The following is a 22,782-nucleotide window of genomic DNA, read 5'->3' on the forward strand; positions in this document are numbered from 1 at the left end:
AAATGCTAATGAAAGAAAGCTGCAAGACCTTTCAAATATTGAATTCTATTGGGTAACTTTTGTTTCTGAACCTGTCATTAAAGCAGAGTACAGCCTATGGTGTGAAAAATGGCGAGCAGAACCAAACAAACCCTCTCGATATAATGGACGTATTGGATGCATGTGATCCAGCCTTCTTTCCGTCAATCAGCAAGCTACTCCGAATTTTCGCTTGCTTTTTCGTTTCAACAGCACCAGTAGAAAGATCCTTTCCTTCATTGAAAAGAATCAAATCATATCTCCGAAACAAGATGGATGGTGAACGGCTTACAGGACTTGCATTGTTATCCATTCATTCCCAGTTATCGCCTGATGTTGCAAAGGTGATTGATGTGATGGCTAGCAGTGGAAAGAAGAAAATTCTTTTTTTAACTCTACTACTATTGTAATTTTTGAGTAATACTAAATATCATGGGGTTACCTGAGACGTCAAGTACGAGGGTAATTCGGAAAGTATAGAACGTTTTTGTATAAACACTTTAATAACTGATATACAAAGGCGAAATTTGTGTTACATACTATGTGATACTTAAGTTACTTTTCGACATAGTCGCCGTGTAAATTTAAACACTTGTCATACCGTGGTACAAGTTTTTCTATGCCTTCGGCATACACAGTTGCCGCCAAACTGTTGAACCAATCACTAACAGCTTCCTTAAGTTCTTGAAATTTCAGGAAAGAATTCGTGCAGCCCATCAATAGTGAATCGCCTATCCTCTTGAATTTTCCGCTCAATTCTTCCTTTGAGTTCGTCAGTCACAACAGAAGGCCGGCCCGAGCTTCCTTATCGTGCACATTCGTCCGTCCGTCATTAAACATAATGCACCACTTACGAACTGATGCTTCATTCATTACATTTCCATACACCTCAGTGATTTGTCTATAAATTTCTATCGGACGCACTTTTCTTGCATTCAAAAATCTTATCACACTACGAACCTCACACTTGGTGGGATCAGTAATTGTATCGCACATTTTACAGTCGCACAGCGTAGCAATAACGGACCGTAGCGGATCGCAGCTGGTGCCAGACTGAGGCTAAAGCATGCCCAGGTCAATAACCCAACGGCAGCGGGGGTGGGGGAACACGCGCACGCGCTAGCGCAAAACGTTCTTTACTTTCCGAATGACCCTCGTACATTTAAATACTTTTTTTTTTTTACATTTTTACAGTATTATATTCATGTAGTAAATACAATATCTCACACATATTAGATTCTAATTGGTAAATGTGTGATTTATATGTAGAAAACACACTGTTTTTTAATGCAGAATAAAGCTCTTTGTGCAGTTAATTCATGAATTCATTCTTTATATATATATATATATATATATATATATATATATATATATATATATATATATATATATATATATATATATATTCTTTTTAACTTGGTTGCTCTTCCCCCCGAAAAAAAATTCTGGCTACGTGCTTGGCCGTGACTCAATAGTTGATTGTCTGCGAGTCTGAAGTTATAAAATACTATTACAAGCCGTTATACAGGTAAATGAATAGAGTAGCTACGTCATTTGCAGTAACTATTGCAATTAAATGTAAATTATTGTACTCCCAGATAAAGTATTAGCTTCCAGGCTCTCTCCGTTGGTCTACCGAGTAACGTATAAACCTTTGGTGCCTGAGGTTCCGGGTTCGGTTCCTGGTAGGAGAACACAAATTTAATTTCCTTTTCATTTACGCTCATTAATTAGCCTTAAGAACATAAACGCGGAACCTTAAACTAAATCATTTAATTTAATTTTTCATTTTATCGTCTCAATCATCAATTGTTGCGATCGTGCTATATACGAAAATTTGTTATCATATGTATACAAGGGGTTTGTCGCAGTTGGCCTGAATTTGAATATGGTGTTTCTTTGCTTGTTCAAAGGGGTCTAGGTCAAGACTCCCACAATCAAAAAATGTCAAAACGTCCATGCAATCGGTCATAATTCCCACACAAATGGACAAATCTCCCAAATGCACGAACGGTCAAAACTCCCACAGCCAAAACTCTCACAATCAAGAAATGTCAAAACGCCCACAGAATCGGTTATAACTTCCACACAAACGGACAAATCTCCCAAATGCACGAACGGTCAAAACTCTCACAATCAAGAAATGTCAAAACGCCCACAGAATCGGTCATATCTCCCACACAAATGGACAAAACACCCACACATAGCAACGGTCACAATCCCCCACATAAATGGACAAAACTCCCACACGCAGAAATTGTCACAACCACCACAAAAATGGACAAAATTCCAACACAATCGGACAAATCTCCCATACTTTGAACTGATCCTGGTTGTACGTCTTGTAACTTTCACACGCTGAAAATAATAAAAAGAAGTACAAGGGAGTTTTGACCGTTCGTGCATTTGGAAGATTTGTCCATTTGTGTGGGAGTTAAGACCGATTGTGTGGGCGTTTTGACATTTCGTGAGTGTGGGAGTTTTGACTGTGGAAGTTTTGTCCATTTTGTTAATGAAACTAACATAATAGAAGCTCGGCATAAATTTTGAACTCTCTTTCCTTATACATTTTAAGGAAAGTAACATAAGACCTCTGCTCGAGGACAATGCTAATTATATTCAACAATTAATTTCTAACGGTTCATAGTTTCCCATAATTATGAGACAGATTTCCCATATTTCCCATATTTCTGATTTCAATATGAATAAATCAATTGTAGAAATGTTCCCTTCTCTTCCTTGAAAGTGAAATTTTATAAAATGCGAGGATATATGTCCACTTATTTTTAATGAGAAATATGTGAACCGAGTTTCATATTCCTAGTCCGAGGAAGTCTGAGGTTCTCTATTTTTAGCATAAATACTCGTAGCCTCTTCCTCCCGTTAGTATGCTTGTCTCAATGCATAAAACCCCGGTGGAGGACAATGCTCAAAAATAGTAAAAAAAAAATTGATGCAGTGGAAACACACAGATTCAACACCACCTCAAAAAAATCATCAAGTAGCATCCAATTAGAAGGCGCTGTACACTATCTTCTGCGATTCCCAGGGAGAGATAATGTCCCACCCCATATCGAAAGGTCATACGATTATGGGCAAGCACTTCGTACATTTTCAGATATATAAAGGTAACCAAGAAAGTTCTTTCGCTTTTTGTGGAGGTCTGTGTTCAATTGGCCTCACACCGTGGGTTGAATGGAGATAAGGCGAAGGTCAGTTGTTGCTCTAGGTATATCCAACATACTACCTAGTTGTAGCAATTCAGTTACACCATGAACGTGCGTAAGGATATAGTGAACATGGGACCTTCACAGAGCGTCATAAGGACGTGAATGCTGTACGAGCTCAAACTGGAGTCAAACGCCGCTTCAGCGGGGCGGAAGATAACAGGCCTTTGGTAAGGGTGTCGTGACTACGCGGACAGTTCAGTGGTTGTTTAACAAGTTTAAGGACGGTGATAAAATACTCGAAGATGCACCACGTGCCGGAAGACAAACACATGTACAAAATGAAAATCTTCAGGCACCAATTGAGGCGAACAGTGAACAGATATTTGAGGTACTGAGACTACAATTCAGTGTGAGTAGAGTGATAATTCGGCAGCACCTTCATCAACTTGGGAAGCACTAAAAGTTGGATCGATAGGTCCCACATGATTTGACTCCCGGCCAGAAGGATACGTGAGCAGATATCTGTGTTTCTTTGCTTTCTCGTCTAAGGAAGGAGCCATTTCTGGACAAGATGTTGACATGTGATGGATGAGAAATGGGTCCTGTACGAAGCTCCACTGCGCCGTCATCATTGGTTAGCATCCCATGAACCGGTTACAAAACAGCCGAAACCAACACTGCACCAGAAGAAGGTCGTCCTGTTTGTTTGGTGAACTGCTCGCGGCATTGTGCATCGGGAACTGCTACCAAGTGGTCAGAGCATCAATGCAACTGTGTACTGTCGGTATTTGAGCTCTGTTCAAGAAAAACTCAAAACTCTGGAGCCAGTACTTCTAAATCGCAAAGGGTTACTCCTGTTACAGTTCAACGCTAAGCGTCACGTGGCTAGGATGACCCGGGACACCATTCTGTGCCTTGATTGGAAAACACTATTGCACCTCTTTGTGAACCCATTTTGCCAGTAAATCATCCCTCAAAAGTGTTATTTTCTAATACGTGAAACATATCCCCAAAGATGACTATGCCAGATGCTACACAAAATGGACAGAATTATTTCAATTGTGCATCAATAAGGAATAAGAGTTTATTGAGAAATACACACAGGTTAGTTTCCTATATTTCCTTATTCTTTGAAATTAGAACGAAACAGCGCGTACTTTTGCTGTTCACTTCGTACAGAAGGGAAAAATATGTGCACGAAGTTAAACAACGAGTTACGAAGGAAAAGACCCAGAGGAAGTGAAGTTTCACAAAATAGTGTGTGAGGACATAGAAGAATTAAAAAGAGTTGGAAAATACTGCATGAGAAAACGTACAAGAATGTTAAATCTGTGGAACTTCGGGAGGGGAGACATTACGATGTTAATATAAAATAAAAACTGGAAGTAAGCGAGAGGAGCGAAATAGTAGGAAAATGGAAAGAGTACGTGGAGGACTTACATGAAAGTAGGATAAATCACGTGGCCTAGATGTTGCCAGGGGCGGATCCAGAACCGACTAATGGGAGGGGCGGTTAGTTGTCATACTCTACTTAAGAGCTGCTTTTAAGAGCTTCAAACTCTGGGATGGGTTTTATTTATATATATAAAATAAGAAAGTTTCCTCTTCTGGGGGAGGGCGATCGCCCCGATCGCTCCCCACTGGATCCGTCACTGGATGTTGAAGCAGAAAATGAAGTACGCAAAGATGATAAAGGGTTTAATATTCCTTGGGATGCGTTTGAAACAGCAATATTCGAGATTATGAATGAAAAGGAAACCGGAATAGGTATATACTAATCGAATTCATTAACCCCTTCAGTGTGGGTGGCGAGTTAACTCGTGTCTTCAAAACGTACCTGCTGTGCGGATGGCGTATATATACGCTTTCATTTTGCTTTGGCTATTTTGTATTGCGTATGGCGAATATACTTGCCCATGGTATGAGTAATGTTATTCCCGACAATATTTAGCGAGTTTTCGCTCACCTAGGAACCCCAAGAGACCACACAGAAAAATTGGGCTTGATCTGTTGAGGCATTCCCAAATTTTGTGTAACCTAACCATATGATGATGATGATGATAACCATAAATACGACAATGACAAGTTATAGTAGCTAATTAGAAGCAACAAAGATCATAATGCCGAAAATTTCATTGTGATTGCTTGAGAGGTTCAAGTTATTAAAAGGTAACAAATTCCAAAGTTCTGAAAAAAAAACTACACTTTTTACAGCAATTTGCATCTGAAAATTACGCACTGAAGGGGTTAAAAATATGAAAGACAAAGGCAAGAAAGAATTGTTCTTATTTTGCGATGAAATATATGAAACAGGAGAGTGGCCAAAAGATTTCCTGGAGACTATCGTGATATCGTTGAACCAGAGAGATGTGAGAACTACAGAACTATTAGTTTCATATCGCATGCAGTAAAAATTATGGATCGAACGGTAGGTTGTATGGAAGAACAAATAAAGAAAGAGTTCGGGTTTAGAGGAGGTAAGAGAACAAGAGGTGCAATTGGCTTATTAAGAGTAATCGGTGAAAGGCGTATAGAAAGAGGGAAAAACGTTTCTGTTGTGTATATATAGATCTAGAAAATGGTTTCAACCGGGTAAACTGTGATTGTTTATGGGAGTTCTAAAGAAGGTTGGAATGGAATGGAAAGATCGAAGACTCATAAGAAACTTGTCTATGAACCAAAAGTAAGTATTAGAATAGAGGAGGAAATAAAGCGGGGCAGTTTAATTAGAAGGAGAGTTCGACAGGCACATATGATGTTTCTTGCTACAGTTATTTAATATATATCTAAAAAAAAAAAAAAAAAAAAAAAAAGATAGTGAAGAAAAGCATACACGAAGACAGTAATTCTGTATGAGGTAGAATGATTAGATGTATACGATTTGCAGATTGCATGGCTTGTTGCGAAATCTGAGAAAAATCAATAAGATGTTAGAAAACTTGAGAAAGGGCTGTCAAGAATATGGGATAAAAATTAATGAAATAAATGTAAAAAAGACAAAAGCCATAGTGATTGGAAAGAAGCAGTCGCTGTCAAATATAATAGTAGGAGAGGAGACAATAGAGCCGGTCACTAGTTTTTTAACATCTGGGTAGCGATCTTTGGTCTAGAAATGCTGTATTGACAGCAAGAGAAGCCATCACCACAAAGATATGCGTGCTACAAGCCTGCTGGTAGGCCCTGGTCCTTCTGTTGCGCAAGGAGTTTAGCTTCGGTTTCTATACGTTCTCAAATGCAGAAAGTAATGATACAAAATCTGTACATAAAAAAATAATCTACTTTGTTTTTAAAAATACTTGAAATGATTATTCAGAAAAGTAGTCTTGTTTTAATTACCTACTACTATTTGTAGGATACTTTCAAACATTCTGCAAAGGTGATATTTCTCTCGAAACAGTTTATATTCTTTTGATTTGTCCGAAACAATTCGACCATAATTAAACGCAATACCATTTTCTGAAATATAAGCATATGCAAAATTAGATTCCGATCAGAAAATAATTCATATACAAGACGGGCAGCATCAGTCTGGTGATACAAATATATAGTTTTGTTCAAACGATGCTGCCTACCCACCTGTTTTTAAAAAGAGGTAGCGTAACAACGGAATCTAGATCTATTAAGTATTTGGTTACAAAAATACACTCAATAGAATTAAAAAAAGATGGTTCATGTTTGTTTCACTTACAAATAAGATAGGAGTACAAATCTTTCTAAGAAAAAATTGGGTAATAAGAATTTTTTAAAACAAGATTGTACCCTCGTCTGTAGAAAGAATTGCGTTAAACAGACACATATTTAAGAAATACATGAAAACTATGTATAAATATGAGTAGAGTGATCAAAACTAAAACTGCATTCCCAACGTTTGTTAAGCATACATCAGTTACAACATCAGATAGAAGACCGCTCTAGTTTGAGTTCCGGTTTCAACATTCTCTAATTGGATTTTCGAGAAAACTTGTTACTAGAATCCAACTCCAGTTAATTTTAGCAATTCGGGATTAACAATTTTTACATCTTGTGTGCTAGTTTGCAGTCGGGATTAACGATATTTATCACGTCTTTCTCAATCGGGGCTACATCTGAACAACACAATATTGCTGTGATGAAGTTAGGGAAGTGAATGACCATTGGCTCCCCGAGCATCTAGTATTGGTCAATGGATATAGTTTCAATGCTATTGAATAATAAAGGTAGTTCACGCCCACTTGGAGATCCAAGAGTCCTTAGTGCAGAATATCGAGATTCCATGGGATGTCTCCTATCGTCTCCTGACGTCCTATGAACATCCTACAGATATCCAGGTGTTCTATTATGGCCCGGAAACGACTTCCTCTGGGATTCCTGTGAAATATTTCTGGCCTCTTTAAGGGATTACAAAAGGACGACTTTTGAACATTTTCTGTCCCATGACAGGTACACCCCAGTGACATTCACCTGAAACACCTGGGATATTTTCATTATTCTTAAAGTTTCTGCACCTTTGAACAAGTGCTCTGTGAGAGAATAGCACGAAGAGTACCCAGATTAAGCAAATTAGAGTATCAGGGGATTCAATTGCTCCCTCTCTGAGTTTAGTCATACGAGTAATATGTAAAACCACCTAAGCTAGAAACATGAAATTTGGATTTGATTGTTTTTATCTATATGAGACGTGGACCTACAGCTTAACATGAATCGGAACAACATGACCTCCCGCTGGGAATCCAACCTGGGTCTCCCACGGCAAAGGCGCGTACGCTAACCACTTAGACACGAGGGAGCTCACTCGAAATTTCGACAGTACATAGAATTTGTGACATAAGGTATCAGTAAGGAAGCATTTTTGAAAATTTGATGAGGAACGGGGGGAAACAGGATTGGCAATTGTTGTATTAAAATGTCCATATCTGAAGGTTAGAGGCACGAATTCTGATATATAAACATCTTATTTAAAAAGATTTTTAAAAAACTTAATCATGCTTTGGATATTTCACATAGAAGGAAAAAAGATAGTGAGAAGATAAAGGGGATGGAGATGACAATTATTATAGTAAAAATCCTAACTCGGGATGTATGAATTCTGAAAGTTAGAGACGTAAATTTGGTATTTGGACTTTCCATTTAAAATGATACTTACTTCCCATACAAGACACTTATATATATATATATATATATATATATATATATATATATATTAGGGATGGCCAAAATTTTCCGGAATCCGGATTCCGGAAATTTTGTTTTCCGGAATCGGTAAATTTACTTTCCGGAATTCGTAAAAATTCCGGAATTCAGAAAAAATCCGGATTTCGGAAAAAAATCCGGAATTCGGAAAAATTCCGGAATTCAGAAAAAATCCGGAATTCGGAAAATTTCCGACATTCGGAAAAAATCCGGAATTTAGAAAAAAATCGGAATTTTTCCGAAATCTGGAATTTTTCCGATTTTACTTTCCGGATTCCGGAAAGTAAAAATTCTGGAATTGGCCATCCCTAGCTAGTAGCTGTTAAAAGAGAAAGACAATAATGAATATATATACTGTATTAGTTTCTTGTAGTTGGATATGTCTTTATCACTTACGTAGACAATTGCTACTGCAGTTATTTACTGCTTTATGAGGAAGGTCTTATTTACACACACAAAAAAGTCGCCGGTATGTCTCAAATATTATCGCGTTCCCACCTGCAGCTGCTCCAAAGCACTGCAAACTACTTTTTAACCAGGCGAAAGGCAGTGAAGGAAAAGAAATCTCAACAAATATTCTAATAACATTCGCTTATTGTCAACATACCTACAGTGAGCGCAGAAAGTGTTCGTACACAGTGCATACTTTATATTGAAAACAGCTAGCATGAGAACGGGAGGTGGAATATATATATATATATATATATATATATATATATATATATATATATATATATATATATATATATATATATATATATATATATATATAACACGAATTAAGACTACACATTCATACATTTTATTTCTATATACAAAAGAAAGGCCAAACAAACACAATCACTGTTTTGTTCAGAAGAAAAGAAAGAATTTCTTTTTTGTAAACGCAAAAAGTCACCGTACACTTATGCTTGATTTAATGCTTATAAAGTATATTACGTTATTTAATATTTTGTGGGATTACCCTGTGCGTTAATGATTGTCCGTAGTTCTGTAGCTTCGGGACTGATTATGTCCCATTCTTCTTGAATAGCTTTTCTTAGGCCTTCTTTAGTAGAGTGTAGAGAAGCTGTGCCTTCTGATTGTTGTCTCCAGAACAGACCATAGATGTTCTATGGGGTCCATGTCTGGGGATTGGGGAGGTGTGCGAAGCTGTTTCAAGGTATTATACAGTAGCCACAATCAAGTATTTTCCGTTGTATGTTTGGAGTCGTTGTCTTGCTGAACAATAAATTGTTTTCAAGAACCATCTTCTGCGCACTAGTATGGAGATTTTTCTTTAATATGTTAATATACACTTTGTGGATCATCACTCCATCGATAAGGTGGAGACGACCCACTCCTGAGGCACTCATACAACCCCAGACGAGCACGGACCCTCCTCCGTGTCTTACTTTAGGGACGAGATTTTGAGGATTCATCTCTGTATTCACCTTGCGCCATACCATACGCCTCTTATTGGACTCGATAAAGTTAAATTTACTTTCGTCCGAAAATATGACCCTACCTACGGAATTTATTTACTTTCTGACCATTAAACTTGTCTTTGTGGTTCTTTATTGATATATTCATAAAGCTTAGTTTTCATTATTCATATTGTGTGTGTTATTACACTTCTTAAATTTTCTGTTTCTTTTTCACAGGCATTCTTGTTTCAATAGCATAGGTGTACGAACACTTTCTGCGCTCACTGTATGTACAGTAAATACAAATTTATAATTTTTGACTTTACGAAGTATACAATGTGATTGTTCAATAATTAACATAAGCAGGCATTCATTAATTTATATTAATATAATAATTAATTAAACTAATAAGCGGGTGATTGATGACTCAGTGGTAGAGTTTTCATCTATGGTATTCTAACCCAGGACATGTGGGCTTTCGATCACTAATTTTGTGTTCGAAAATTTTCCCGGTGGAAGGCCTACCTTTCTTATATTTGTTCCATCATCACTCATTAACGAATTTAGTTTATCAAAACTCTATAGCCATATATTCATTCTGTCCGTCAGTGAAACAGTCTCAAGAACTATATGATGGATTACCAATCAATTTTGGCCATGATGTACAGAGTCAATAGTTAAGAATCGAGTTCCCTGATGAATGTAATATTCAAACCGGAAGCGGTACAAATCAACCATTTCCGGTTTTAACGTTAATCATTATATAGTAAATATGGTAATAGATAGCGAGAAGCGGTTTCCAGTAATCGACATATATAACATTCATGTAGATAGAATGTTACCCAATTTGTGCATCTGCTGAAAATAATGAGCTTAGGTATTTAGAGAGCATTTTCCGCTTTAGAAAATGTGTGCTTGGTAAAGAATGTAGAGAATTAGCTGAGTCAGGCATGTAGCTAGAATATGGTAATAGGAAGTGGGGGGGGGTCTGTCACGAAATACTGTGGTTATTTACCAGGGGCTCAATCATTCTAAACTATTTTATTGGCAACATATATTGGTTCGTTTAGCCAAGATTTCTAATGGGGGGATGATATGAAATACTGTGGTTACACACCAGAGGCTCGATCAATCTAAATATTTTACTGACAACATACCCATATTGATTGGTTAGGACAATCAAATAAGGATATATTAGTAAGTATTTTAATAAGAAGCTATGAAGAAATCTCGAGCAAAAGAATATTAAAAAGTATTGAAAAAGATATAGTCTTCCGAGGTCATTCGAACGGTGTCGAGAATCTTGCGTCTGGGAAATTTGCGCCCTACCTCAAGAATAGGGAAAATTGCGCCTGCGATGTACTACTATGAGCAAAATAAATGACGCGTCTCTTTATTTTGAAGTTTTTTGAAAATATCTCCGTTTTCTTTATATGTTCGAAATTTCGGAAGGTTTCCCCAGCAGGACAGGTTAATAACAAACCCGTTTTTAATATTTGTGTTAGATATTAGCTTAAAATAAAGAAATTAGAAGCAAAAAACATTAAATCGACAGAAATCTCGAGAATTACCAACTCTGCTAAAGTGGGAAATTTTCAAGAACGCGAGGGAATTCTGCAGTTCAACACGAAGCAGCGACATCTATGTCATTGAGAGAAGCATGAATTAGATCTACAAACGAAAATTTTAACGAAATATTTCTAGTATGTCTTATTATATGCATTATCAGCGAACTCCAAATATATGAATCTATGCTAAGTATTAACGTATAGATAGTGCAAATAGTGGAAATTACCTATGGAAAAAGACGAATTGTTAGCCCAATCGTAATGAAAAATCGTCTTTACTGTAGAACAGGTTCAGCTTACGTAATAAAGCAAATAGCTCAGTTAGATAAAGCAACGAGTTTGTATACCGAAGGTAGACGGTTCGAATCCCGTGGAAGTACTGTTGTCATTTTTATCACTAAGGTTATTTTATTTATTTTTTATTTGGGAAAGAATCAAATTGTAACATATGTGTAAAACTCATGACGATACCAAAAAAAAAAAAAAAAAAAAGTTTGGATATTTTGATAACAGATTTCCCTATTAAATGTTTAATTTTCTCTATAAATATTTGTCTTAAATTGAAATTGTTTTGAATTTACTACATAAGGAAATTTGCCCGAAGGAGGAGAACTCAAGTAATTGATATTCTATGTAAAAGCAACCTATTGTAGAATGATGATGGTTCTTACCTTCAGCACATAATCTTCACGTTAGAGAGTCAGAGAGAGAAAAATCCTGTTTTTCCTCCCCTATGACCACTCATCTTAAAGCTCTATCTATAATGATTCGTGTCACATCATTTCGGCTCTCCAAAGACATTCATATTTATTATTATTATTATTATTATTATTATTATTATTATTATTATTATTATTATTATTATTATTATTATTCCTGAATATGAGCCAGAGCCCACTCTGAAAAATTGCATCTGGCGTTCTGAGTGAAAGTTCTATGGGATTATTAGAAAAATATATTCCCGTTTCCACGCTGATGGTAGAATTTCTTAAACAGTTATTGAATTACGTTCGAAAGGTAGGCGTAAATAGCGCCCCCGCAACAATGTGGCGTGGGGACCGCACAAGCTGCAAGGCCAAAAAATATACAGAAAGTACGCCGGGGCGGAGCAGGCCAAATTTTCACACGGGCAAAGTGACTTTTTGGCGCCCTTCCCCTAGTAGTAGCCTATATTTTACATTTTATCATAGTGTTTTTAATAGTTTAAACCAGGAGCGTCATTTCAGATTTTGCTTTGGGGGGGCAAGACCTCTTGATATAAGTAAAATTTCGCGTTTTTCACTGATTTACTACTATTCTAATGATAAAATCTATATACATCTCAAACTCAGGGGGGGCAAATGCCCCTCCCTGCCCTCCCTAAATGACGCCCCTGTTTTAAACCCATTTTCAAAAAGAAATCCATTACCTAGGAAAACTTCACAAAGAATATGGCCCGCTATAAACAATACCAACTCCACCCCCTCTGGTCTAGTGGCTAGCATGCCTGCCCTCTGTGGTACCGGGTCCAATTCCCTGTGGATTACTGTTGAACGATAAAAGTGGTTCGGATTCCACTATAATTAGTATCCACATCTCCCTTGCCCATTAAGGCATAACCGTGGAACGCTAAACTCAAGCAAACAAACAAACAATACTTAATTCCCGGCACTCTTTATTCTACATGCCATCTCTCAATTTTTCGATACAGCCCCCTTAGTACTATGAAACTCTCTTCTTCCATAGTGAAATGTAAAAAGATCATATAATTGCCACTACTTTACAAGAATATAAACCAAAAACGTCAGTAGAAAGCACATTGTAAAATTTACTTTTTGAGGCTCGTTTTGGTGCCCCTCTTTCTCTGGCACCCCGGGCAGTCGCCCGGCCCTTAGTCCGCCCTTGAAAGTACGGACGCATAACTAAGGACTGCGGAGGAGAGGTTAACCTTCATGTTATGCCACTGGTTTGACGTGTTTGAAATGTTCAGTAAGTGATCGGTTAGTGAAATAATTTCGACGGTTACTGATGTTTAAAACTCATGTGGTTCGGATTCCACGTTAATCAGTAGGTCCACGTCTCATATAGCCTCGCTGCTGAGCGGGACGTTAAACTCAAAATAAACTAAACTAAACTGATGTTTAAAGTTTAGCTAAGACAAAGCTACCTAACCAAATACATTTGATATCGCGATGTCACAATTTGATTTTTCCTCACATAAAACAGATAAAAACAATAGTAATAAAAACCCTCACTCGTACTGGGCTCCTAACTAACTAACAACCTAATTCGTACAGACTAGTTGCTCTGACCAACTGAGTTTCGATTTCTTACGTGAGAGAAGTCTGTTATATTAAGAGGCATGCTTTTCATTATCAAAACTGTTCGAAGTAATACGAACATGGCTTAAGAACAGAGACGGAACTGAATTACCACTCGATTGACCTTGAGGGCAAATCACCAAAGCGTAGCTATAAACGTAAGTTCCAGCATGCATTTCTCTGGAGTTGTGTTCAGTATTCCTATCTGCCAGTCATGCTTGTTCGTAGGAGTAATATGTTACAAACCTAACCTTTCGATAGAGCACAATGACAGAGAATCAGAGGAAAGAAACTCTTGCCATTGTGAACGTGGGATACCACACTGTGCAATAAAACTGACGCGTCTCCTTGAAGTGATATTTCATCGAAAATAACTCGTTTTCCTTTATATAGTCTATCCGAAGTTTTTGAGGGTTTCAAAATGAGGAAATGTTACTGACAAACAAGAACGCATTTATGGGTGGGTCTAGGGGGTCCGGACCCCCTCTGAAACCCCAACTTTTCTGTAAATTTAGCCTAATTTTGGGGATTATCTTTTAAAATTTTATTATAATTTATCCTAATATTGAAGTCGGACCCCTCCCGAAATAAATTACTGCATACGTGTCTCTGACAATTTTCAATATATTCGTTAAATAATAAAGTAAAATAACTAAATTAGGAGCAAAAAGCTTTAACACGGGCTAACTTTTGTCTACTGCCAATATTGCTAGAAGGGATATTAATAGCAAAAACTGCTAGTCAATGCTAAACCTTGGAACGTCATCCCGAACAACAAGTCTATTATTGAGAACTACATATGAAACATGTTATTAAAACTTATCCAGCTTTTATCTGGCATGAAATTATTATATACACCAAAATTCACTCTCCTAAAATGTGTATCTAAACAATGTACGAAGCAATGAAAATTTTTTATCGAAATATTTGGGCAGGAAACTCTAACAGCCAGCCATTTTATTTAAATCGTAATAAACCCTGTAACCGTACGTTAACGTGAGGACAAAGCTTGGTCCATTGGTAAATTGTTTGAAGAATAAAAACTCAATGTTCGTAGGTTCGAATCTATCCAGTCACCACAACATTTTATTCTTATGTGTAACGATGAAATAAGAAAAAAATGTATAACCGTTAAGACAAAACTTCAACCAAGTCTGAAGAGAACAATACTAAAATAGTAACACAATGACGTCAACCAAAAATTATTTCATGCAGCGTTTGGACGAAATTACAGCTGTTAACAATTGCAGAAATAAAAACAGGCTGATAGCTGTAATGCAATCTAGACTTCTGAATGCATTTACTTCCTGAAAACTTCCGTCTCGTCATTGGTATGCCGTTAATTATTGTAAAACCTTTCAATTGGAAGTGAAATGACACAAACTAAAACAGTTTTAAATCAATAAATAATGTCTATGTGTAAAAGTAGGTGTCTTTTATCTGTAGTTCTGAGTTCCTTTTACTTTGAAGTAACAAATGAGAGAAGAAAGTATGGTGTTCGAAAAAAAAATCAAATTTGAGATTTCAACGAATTTATACGTATTATAGCCCCTAACACCGAAAAAGTTATTTTTCGATACATGTCTATCTGTTCGTCCGTCCGTTCGCTACACTTTTCCGTGCACTCGCCTAGAGGCCATACCGTTCAACTTATCTGCACCAAATTTTAGTTTAAGATTTTCATAGTATTTCCTATAGTTTTTTTTTTATTTCCCTCCTACTCCCAAAACAAGGGTAGTTTCCTGTACGATGAAAATAGAAAAAAGATATTTTCTCATAACTGGCTCTAACGATCTTGTTTTCTTTCTTTTTTTATAAATCAATATTTAATTAGCAACCCTATTTTGTGGTATAAGGCATTTATCTGAGAAAAATCTACAAGGGGTAGTTTATACTAAGGGGGTGAGTTTTTTCTCAGTGATTTTCTCAAAATGGACTCAAATGTTTTCGTTCATATTTCATAAATAAAGATTTCATTAATAACTTATCAATATGGCATAACTCGTTTGTCCTAAAAAAATGCGAGGGGTAGTTTATTCTTGGTGGAGTGTTGTCTGGGCGATTTTCTCAAAAACGACTCAAAAGAGTTTATTCATATTTCAAAAATAAATATTTCGTTAATAACCGAACAATATGGCAAAACTCGTTTGTCCTGAAAAAATATGCGAGGGGTAGTTTACTCTTGGGGGTGTTTTTCCTCCACGGTTTTCTCAAAAATGAGTCAAGCAATTTTGTTCGTACTCAGAAATAAATATTTCATTAAAAACCTAGTAATATGGAATAACTCGCTTACCCTGAAAGAATCCTCAAGAGATAGTTTATTCGGGGAGTTATTTTTCCCTCACGATTTTCTCAAAAATTACTCGGACAATTTTATTGATGATTCATAAATAAGTATTTCATTAATAACCCTATATTTTAGTATAAGTCATTTCTATGAAAAACAATTACAACGGATAGTTTATTTTTGGGGTCAAGGTTATTTCCCCGACAATTTTCTCGAACGACAGGCGATTTTGTTCAAATTTCGCAAATAAATATTTCATTAATAACCAAAAGTATATCTTAACTCATTGTTCGAAACAATTCACAAGAGGTAGGTTACTCTTCACGTGTTCTTTTTGAACGACTTTCCCAAAGTGACTCATTTGATTTTTTTCATATTTCATAAACAATGATTGCATTAATTGGTCTATTATATGTCTAATGAAAATGTGCTCAAAGTGTGAGTTAGTTTTGTAGTGTGGATTTTCTTCAATCGAAGTTTTTTATTCGATAATCTGACATTCGATGTATTTGAATAATACGATAATTTTATTCGTATTATCCAAATACACATTTCAGTAACAACTGCGGCCTAACACAGTTAAGAAATTGAATTGAAAAAGTTTAGTGCGGTGGCCCTGTAATTGAATATTTTTTTAGAAACTCCCTAGCTTTTTGTGGTAAACTTAGGCTTTTCTTTTTCGAGCGACAAAAGAGAGAAGAAAATATAGTGATTATGAAAATAATATCAAATTCAGATTTCAACGGATTTACATGTTTCATGGCGTCTACATACCGAAAATGTGACTTTTCGACACCCGTCCTTCCGGTCCGTCCGTTCGGCACACTTTTATATGCACTCGCCTAGAGGCCATACCGTTCAACTTATCTACACCAAATTTTAAACGTAGGGTTTACTTAGTATTCTTACAGGAGCTTTTCCATTTTTTCCTACCACCTAAAATAAGTGTGGTTTACAAACAGCCGAAAATCGAAAAACGCTATTTTCTCAAAAATGGTTTTAACAATTTTGTTTATTTTTCATTAATCAATATTTAATTAACAACCCTATATTGCAGTATCAGATATTTCTCTTAGAAAAATTTACAAGGGGTAGTTTATTCTTGGAGGTGACTTTTTCTCGACGATTTTCTCAGAAAAGACCCTGGCGAATTTTGTACACACTTCATAAATAAATATTTGACCTTACAACATGGTATAAGTCAATTGACCTGAAAAATATATGAGTAGTAGTTTATTCTTGGGCTTGAATTTATTCTCAGTGAGTTTCTCAAACACGACCAGTTGGTAACCCTGTATCTCGACAACGAAGCTGAATTCGAAAACTGCAAGAGGACCATTTGTCTCCTTTTGATGTCACGAATCACCTCCCGAAGTTTGTGGACATCTTTCAGGTTCACCCTTAATGAAGCTTCTTTTCGAAAAGTTAACTATTAACTTTAGGCATTGTTTATCTTTTTTTAAATCACAAATGTTGTTATTAATTTTAAGGCAGAGAACTACTTCTGAGAGAATAGATCTTGAAAGATAATATTAAAACTTAGACTTTTGTTTTCGAGACATTCCAGACAAGACGAGACATTTTACAAGCTATCTCGTATCCAAAACATTTGCCTCGTATTATCTTGGATGTCACAAAGCGCGTCTTGTCTCTTTCTCGAGACATGTCTTATCTCGTGCGCATTCGTTAACACTTGGAAAGGATTATCTTTCTACTCAAAGCATTGCATTGGTTTCATATTTATGATAATTGCTGTCCACATAAATTACAGTCCTTTCAGTTGAATTAATTTTTATTATTATTATTATTGAAATTGCAATATCTAGTTTAACGTTGGTCGATTATGCACCTACGCTAAGGGAGAATGATGATGAATGAAATGGTGAAATGAAGAAAGTGGGAGGAAAATGGAAAATCTCAAGAAAACACATACCCATGCACACGGTATTTGTCCACCTCAAATTTCACTTGGCGCGAAGTGGAATCGAGCCACGGACCCCATGCACCAAAGGTGAATGCTCTATTATTATTATTATTATTATTATTATTATTATTATTATTATTATTAATAATAATAATAATAATAATAATAATAATAATAATAATAATAATAATAATAATAATAATAATAATAATAATAATTGTAGCGAGCTCAACGGGTTTCAACCGTTCGACTTAACCAACGTTTGGGTGCCTATTCGTTCGTCGGCTCCATGAGAACTTCTCATAAAAGACATTTCATTTTAATGAAACTAGTAAGTGCCTTCTTTTAGCTCTGCGAAGTAACTATTGCTTGGAATATGAATCTGCAAAACATACGAGGTAAAATTAACCAAATGGTGCAAGTTTCCACTTATATATACAAAACAATTTTGCAATATCAACTACGTGAATCTTGTCCCATAAAGAAGCCGAAGAGCCCTCCGAGATTTGATCATTGTCCACACGGACTGAAATTGTCATTTGAAGCCAAGGCTTTAATATGAAGCCAATAATTTCTTTAAAATAGACGGAAAATTCGGAAGTTATAAGCATTTTCATATTTTTGCCTTTTCTTATAAGGGAGCCGTAGCCCCCTATACTGAAGAGCCCCCCCCCCGGAGATTTGATCATTGTCCACTCGGACTGAATTTGTCATTTCAAACCAACACTTTAATACGAAGCAAAATATTTCTTTAAAATAGACGAAAAATTCGAAAGTTATAAACATGTTAATAATTTTGCCTTTTCTCATAAGGGGGCCGTATTAGCCTACACTGAAGAGCCCCACGAGATTTGATGATTGACCACTTGGACTGAAATTCTCATTTGAAACCATAACTTTTAATATGAAGCCAAAAATTAAACTTTTACATCAATTTAAACTGACTGGGTTCCGGTTCCCCCCACTATTGTTTAGTTTAGTTAAGTGGTAATTTGTGACAGCTTCACATCATCAAAAGAATGTTTCACTTCAACTCCCCTCCCCCAAGAGTTCGTGCTGGATCCACCACTGGAATCAATAGACACTCTTCCTATTCTTTTTGTCACCCTTGATTGTGTAGGGGCTCCCTCGTACAAATAAAGAAGCGGTAATATTACAATCAAGGGGCGCTATATATTAGGTATTTTTTTAGTTACCTACCCCTAACCGCACAGGGCCATCTTTCGTAGAATAAAAAATATTACGTGATATTCCAATCACGAAAGGGAAGAGGATGCTGTAAATATATTTCTTATTCATTTTGTCTGTCCTGCTTATCAAAAATTACTTTCTGTTGGAAGGGTACTGAAATGAGAGGGGCAAAATAAAAAGTCGTACCCCCTCCTACATGGTTGCTCAAATAAGTACTAAAGAAATCATTTTAAACTAAGACATTTAAGATTTAAACTAGGAAACTAAGATATCCTTACATTATGTAAGGATGGCATATTCAGGATTATTATTATTATTATTATTATTATTATTATTATTATTATTATTATTATTATTATTATTATTTGAATGTTTTTGGAGCACCGAAATTTTGTGAGACGAACAGTGATATGTAGAGGTTTAAGATGGGTGGTCTTAGAGGAGGAAAAACCAGGATTTTTCTCTGTCTGACTCTCTAACGTAAAGATTATGTGTTGAAGGTAAGAAGCATCATCATTCTACAATAGGTTGCTTTTACGTAGAATATCAATTACTTGAGTTCTCCTCCTTCGGTCTACTTACCTTATGTAGTAAATTCAAAACAATTTCAATTCAATACAAATACATTGTAAAACTTTTCCGTAATTAAACATCTAGGGAAAATTAAACATTTAATAGGGACATCTGTTATCAAAATATCCAAACACGTAGATAGAAGAGTATCTAGTGAGAAATATTGTGAAACTTTATAAAATTCTCCAAATTAGAATTAACATTTACTGGGAAACATTCGTTATGCGCCAGCGAGCATATGGTGAGCAGTGAGCACAGGGGAAATAATTACGAAACTGTTTGCAAACAAAATTAGGGACGCTAATGCAAGTGCGACAACGGCATTTTTTTCTTTTTTTGGTATCGTCATGAGTTTTACACATACGTTACAATTTAATTCTTTCCCACATAAAAAAAATAAATAAAATAACCGTAGTGTAGAGATAAAAATGACAATGGCACTTCCGTGGGATCGAACCCGCTACCTTCAGCATACAGACTCATTGCTTTAACTAACTGAGCTATTTGTTTTTTTACGTGAACTGAGCCTGTTCCGGTAAAGACGATATTTCATTACGATCGTCATACCAATTCGTCCTTTTCCATAGATAATTTCCACTATTTGCTCTATCTTTATGTTAATACTTAGCATATATTCATATATTTGGAGTTTGCAGATAATGCATATAATAAGACATACTAGAAATATTCGTTAAAAGTTTAGTTTGTAGATTTAATCCACATTTCTCTCAATGACATAGATGTCGCTGCTTCGTGTTGAAATGCAGAATTCCCTCGTGTTCTTGAAAATTTCCCACTTTAGCAGAGTTGGTAATTCTCGAGATTTCTGTCGATTTAATGTTTTTTGCTTCTAATTTCTTTATTTTAAGCTAATATCTAACACAAATATTAAAAACGGGTTTGTTATTAACCTGTCCTGCTGGGGAAACCTTCCGAAATTTCGAACATATAAAGAAAACGGAGATATTTTCAAAAAACTTCAAAATAAAGAGACGCGTCATTTATTTTGCTCATGGTAGTACCTCCACCGGGAAGTTTGAGCCCTGCGAAATAAAAGAACCTATTGGAGCTTACGCATTTCCTCGGAGGGGCTGACATTACAGCATAAACAATCCTCCCCCCACAACCATGCCATTTGTGATTTATTTTCATTGTGGCTATATAAGGGGAGAATAAACTTCAATATAAGCCAAAAGAATACAACGGATCAACGCAATCACTGCTTCTTCTAGAGATGATTTTGGGGGAACACTGGCCTCCCCACAGCTCTCAGAGTGCCCCCTCGGAGGAGACCAAAATAATACGTCTATAATATAATAATAAATAGAATAGTACCAGCAGTGACCCCCCTCCGGAATACTAAGTGTGCCCCCCGGAACATTTCTTTCTGAAAGAACGACTGAACGAAATTTTGTGTTTGAATTCCAGCAAGTAAACACACTGTACATAGTTTTCTTGATAATATTACTGAACTGATTTTACATGCACTTTACATTTTCTTTTCTATATTTTGTGTCCTGAAAAGCCAAACAACTCGCAAGGATTGTGAACAGAGATATCTGGGTAGAGCCAAACAGCCTTTTGTAGATTAAATTGTACTCTTTGATTATATTAATAAATGATTATATATCAGTCATTTATACTTTTATTGTAAATTTTGTAGTATAATGAAAAATTGTATTTGTATGTATTGCCCTTTAGTGAACTAAAATTGTATTTTTTTTCATTTGTTCGGAATATTATAACGGATGGAGTAACTCACTGAGACGATGAGAGGCAAGCCTAGTTCAAGTGTGAGTGGAAGTTACTTTACACAATACAAAAATAAGTTGAATTGTAGGGCGCTAACATCCCAGTGCAAATATATAGCCGGCGATCTTGCATCGTTTGGCCTAATCCTCATTTCGCCTAACCAATTATCTGACACTTTTATGATAGATAAATGATAAGATTTGTGTCCGCCATTTTAGGCGAAATAAGGATCCTCGTTTGGCCTAATCCTCGTTTTGCCTAAAACGATGGACTATAAAAAAATCGCGGAAATAAAACTGGAGGGAAATTTCGAAAGAATGTTCCCCACTATATGAACAACTGAGAAATATTTGATTTAACCATAACTAATTTGTAATTTAGAAAATGCTTTGAGAGTTGTGTTAGGTTATTTTTCCTTTCCATTTTGAGTACAGCTTATTAGATATAACTCTCATTTATATTTAATGCTTTCACTGTGTGTATAGTGGCTATATTTGAGATGAGAGAAAAATAATAACTTACACGTAGTTTATTTCCTGTTACTAATTTCGTTTAAACATGAGTGTTTTAGTTTGTAGTTTGTTTTCAAATATCTGATATTGTTAAATAATACTTACTGCTAATCAATTTCTTAAAGGAAATATAGTTTGCGTGAGTATAAACCGGAATATGTATTTTACATTTCTGTTTGTTTCGTTCTTATGTGGATGTAGAAGATATTTTATTGTGGGTTTTGCTGAGGATTTCATACTGATAAGGGTGAGTAAGAGGGAGGAAAAATCGGCAAAAACACCTCTTACACGCTAGCCGTCAGAAGAAAGAAATGGGGATTCTAGTTCTAGACAGTTACTAAGATCGGACGGTTATCCTCTGAAGAAAAGGCATAATTATCTAGAAATGAATTCGCAGAAGGATTTCTTAGAAGAGAGAGGCTGAGTGAGGGAAGGTGATTAGGATATTGATAGGAATACCTTCATTTCGACGTATGAGCTCAAAAGCTGATAGTCCTCGATGATCAAGACTGATGTCCACAGGCTCCGCTCCTTGCTCTCTCAATGGTTCTTGTGGTCCGTTGGTGTCGATATAAAATCAATCAATCAATAATAGATCAATCACTGTCAGTCTTTAATGTGGGCGACAGTACAAATACACATTCTTTCACAATATCAGCTTCAACACTTTATTAAAAAACTGTTCATGCATTATAAGTGATGTATTGTAATTCATTATAATTTTAATTAATATAAAATTAGTAAATATATTGAGATAGATCTGACAAGAAGTATCTGAATTAGTTCATAACAATGGACAACTTTAATCGAAATGTGATTTGTGACAAATCACTCCGCTGGCAATTTGATCTTTGGATAATTCCACAATCCAAATATCTCACTGTGTTACTGACAAAGAAAAAAAATAATTTC

The sequence above is a fragment of the Thermobia domestica genome, chromosome 2, assembly GCF_964235325.1.
Source record: "Thermobia domestica chromosome 2, izTheDome1.hap1.1, whole genome shotgun sequence".
Taxonomy (NCBI): Eukaryota; Metazoa; Arthropoda; class Insecta; order Zygentoma; family Lepismatidae; genus Thermobia; species Thermobia domestica.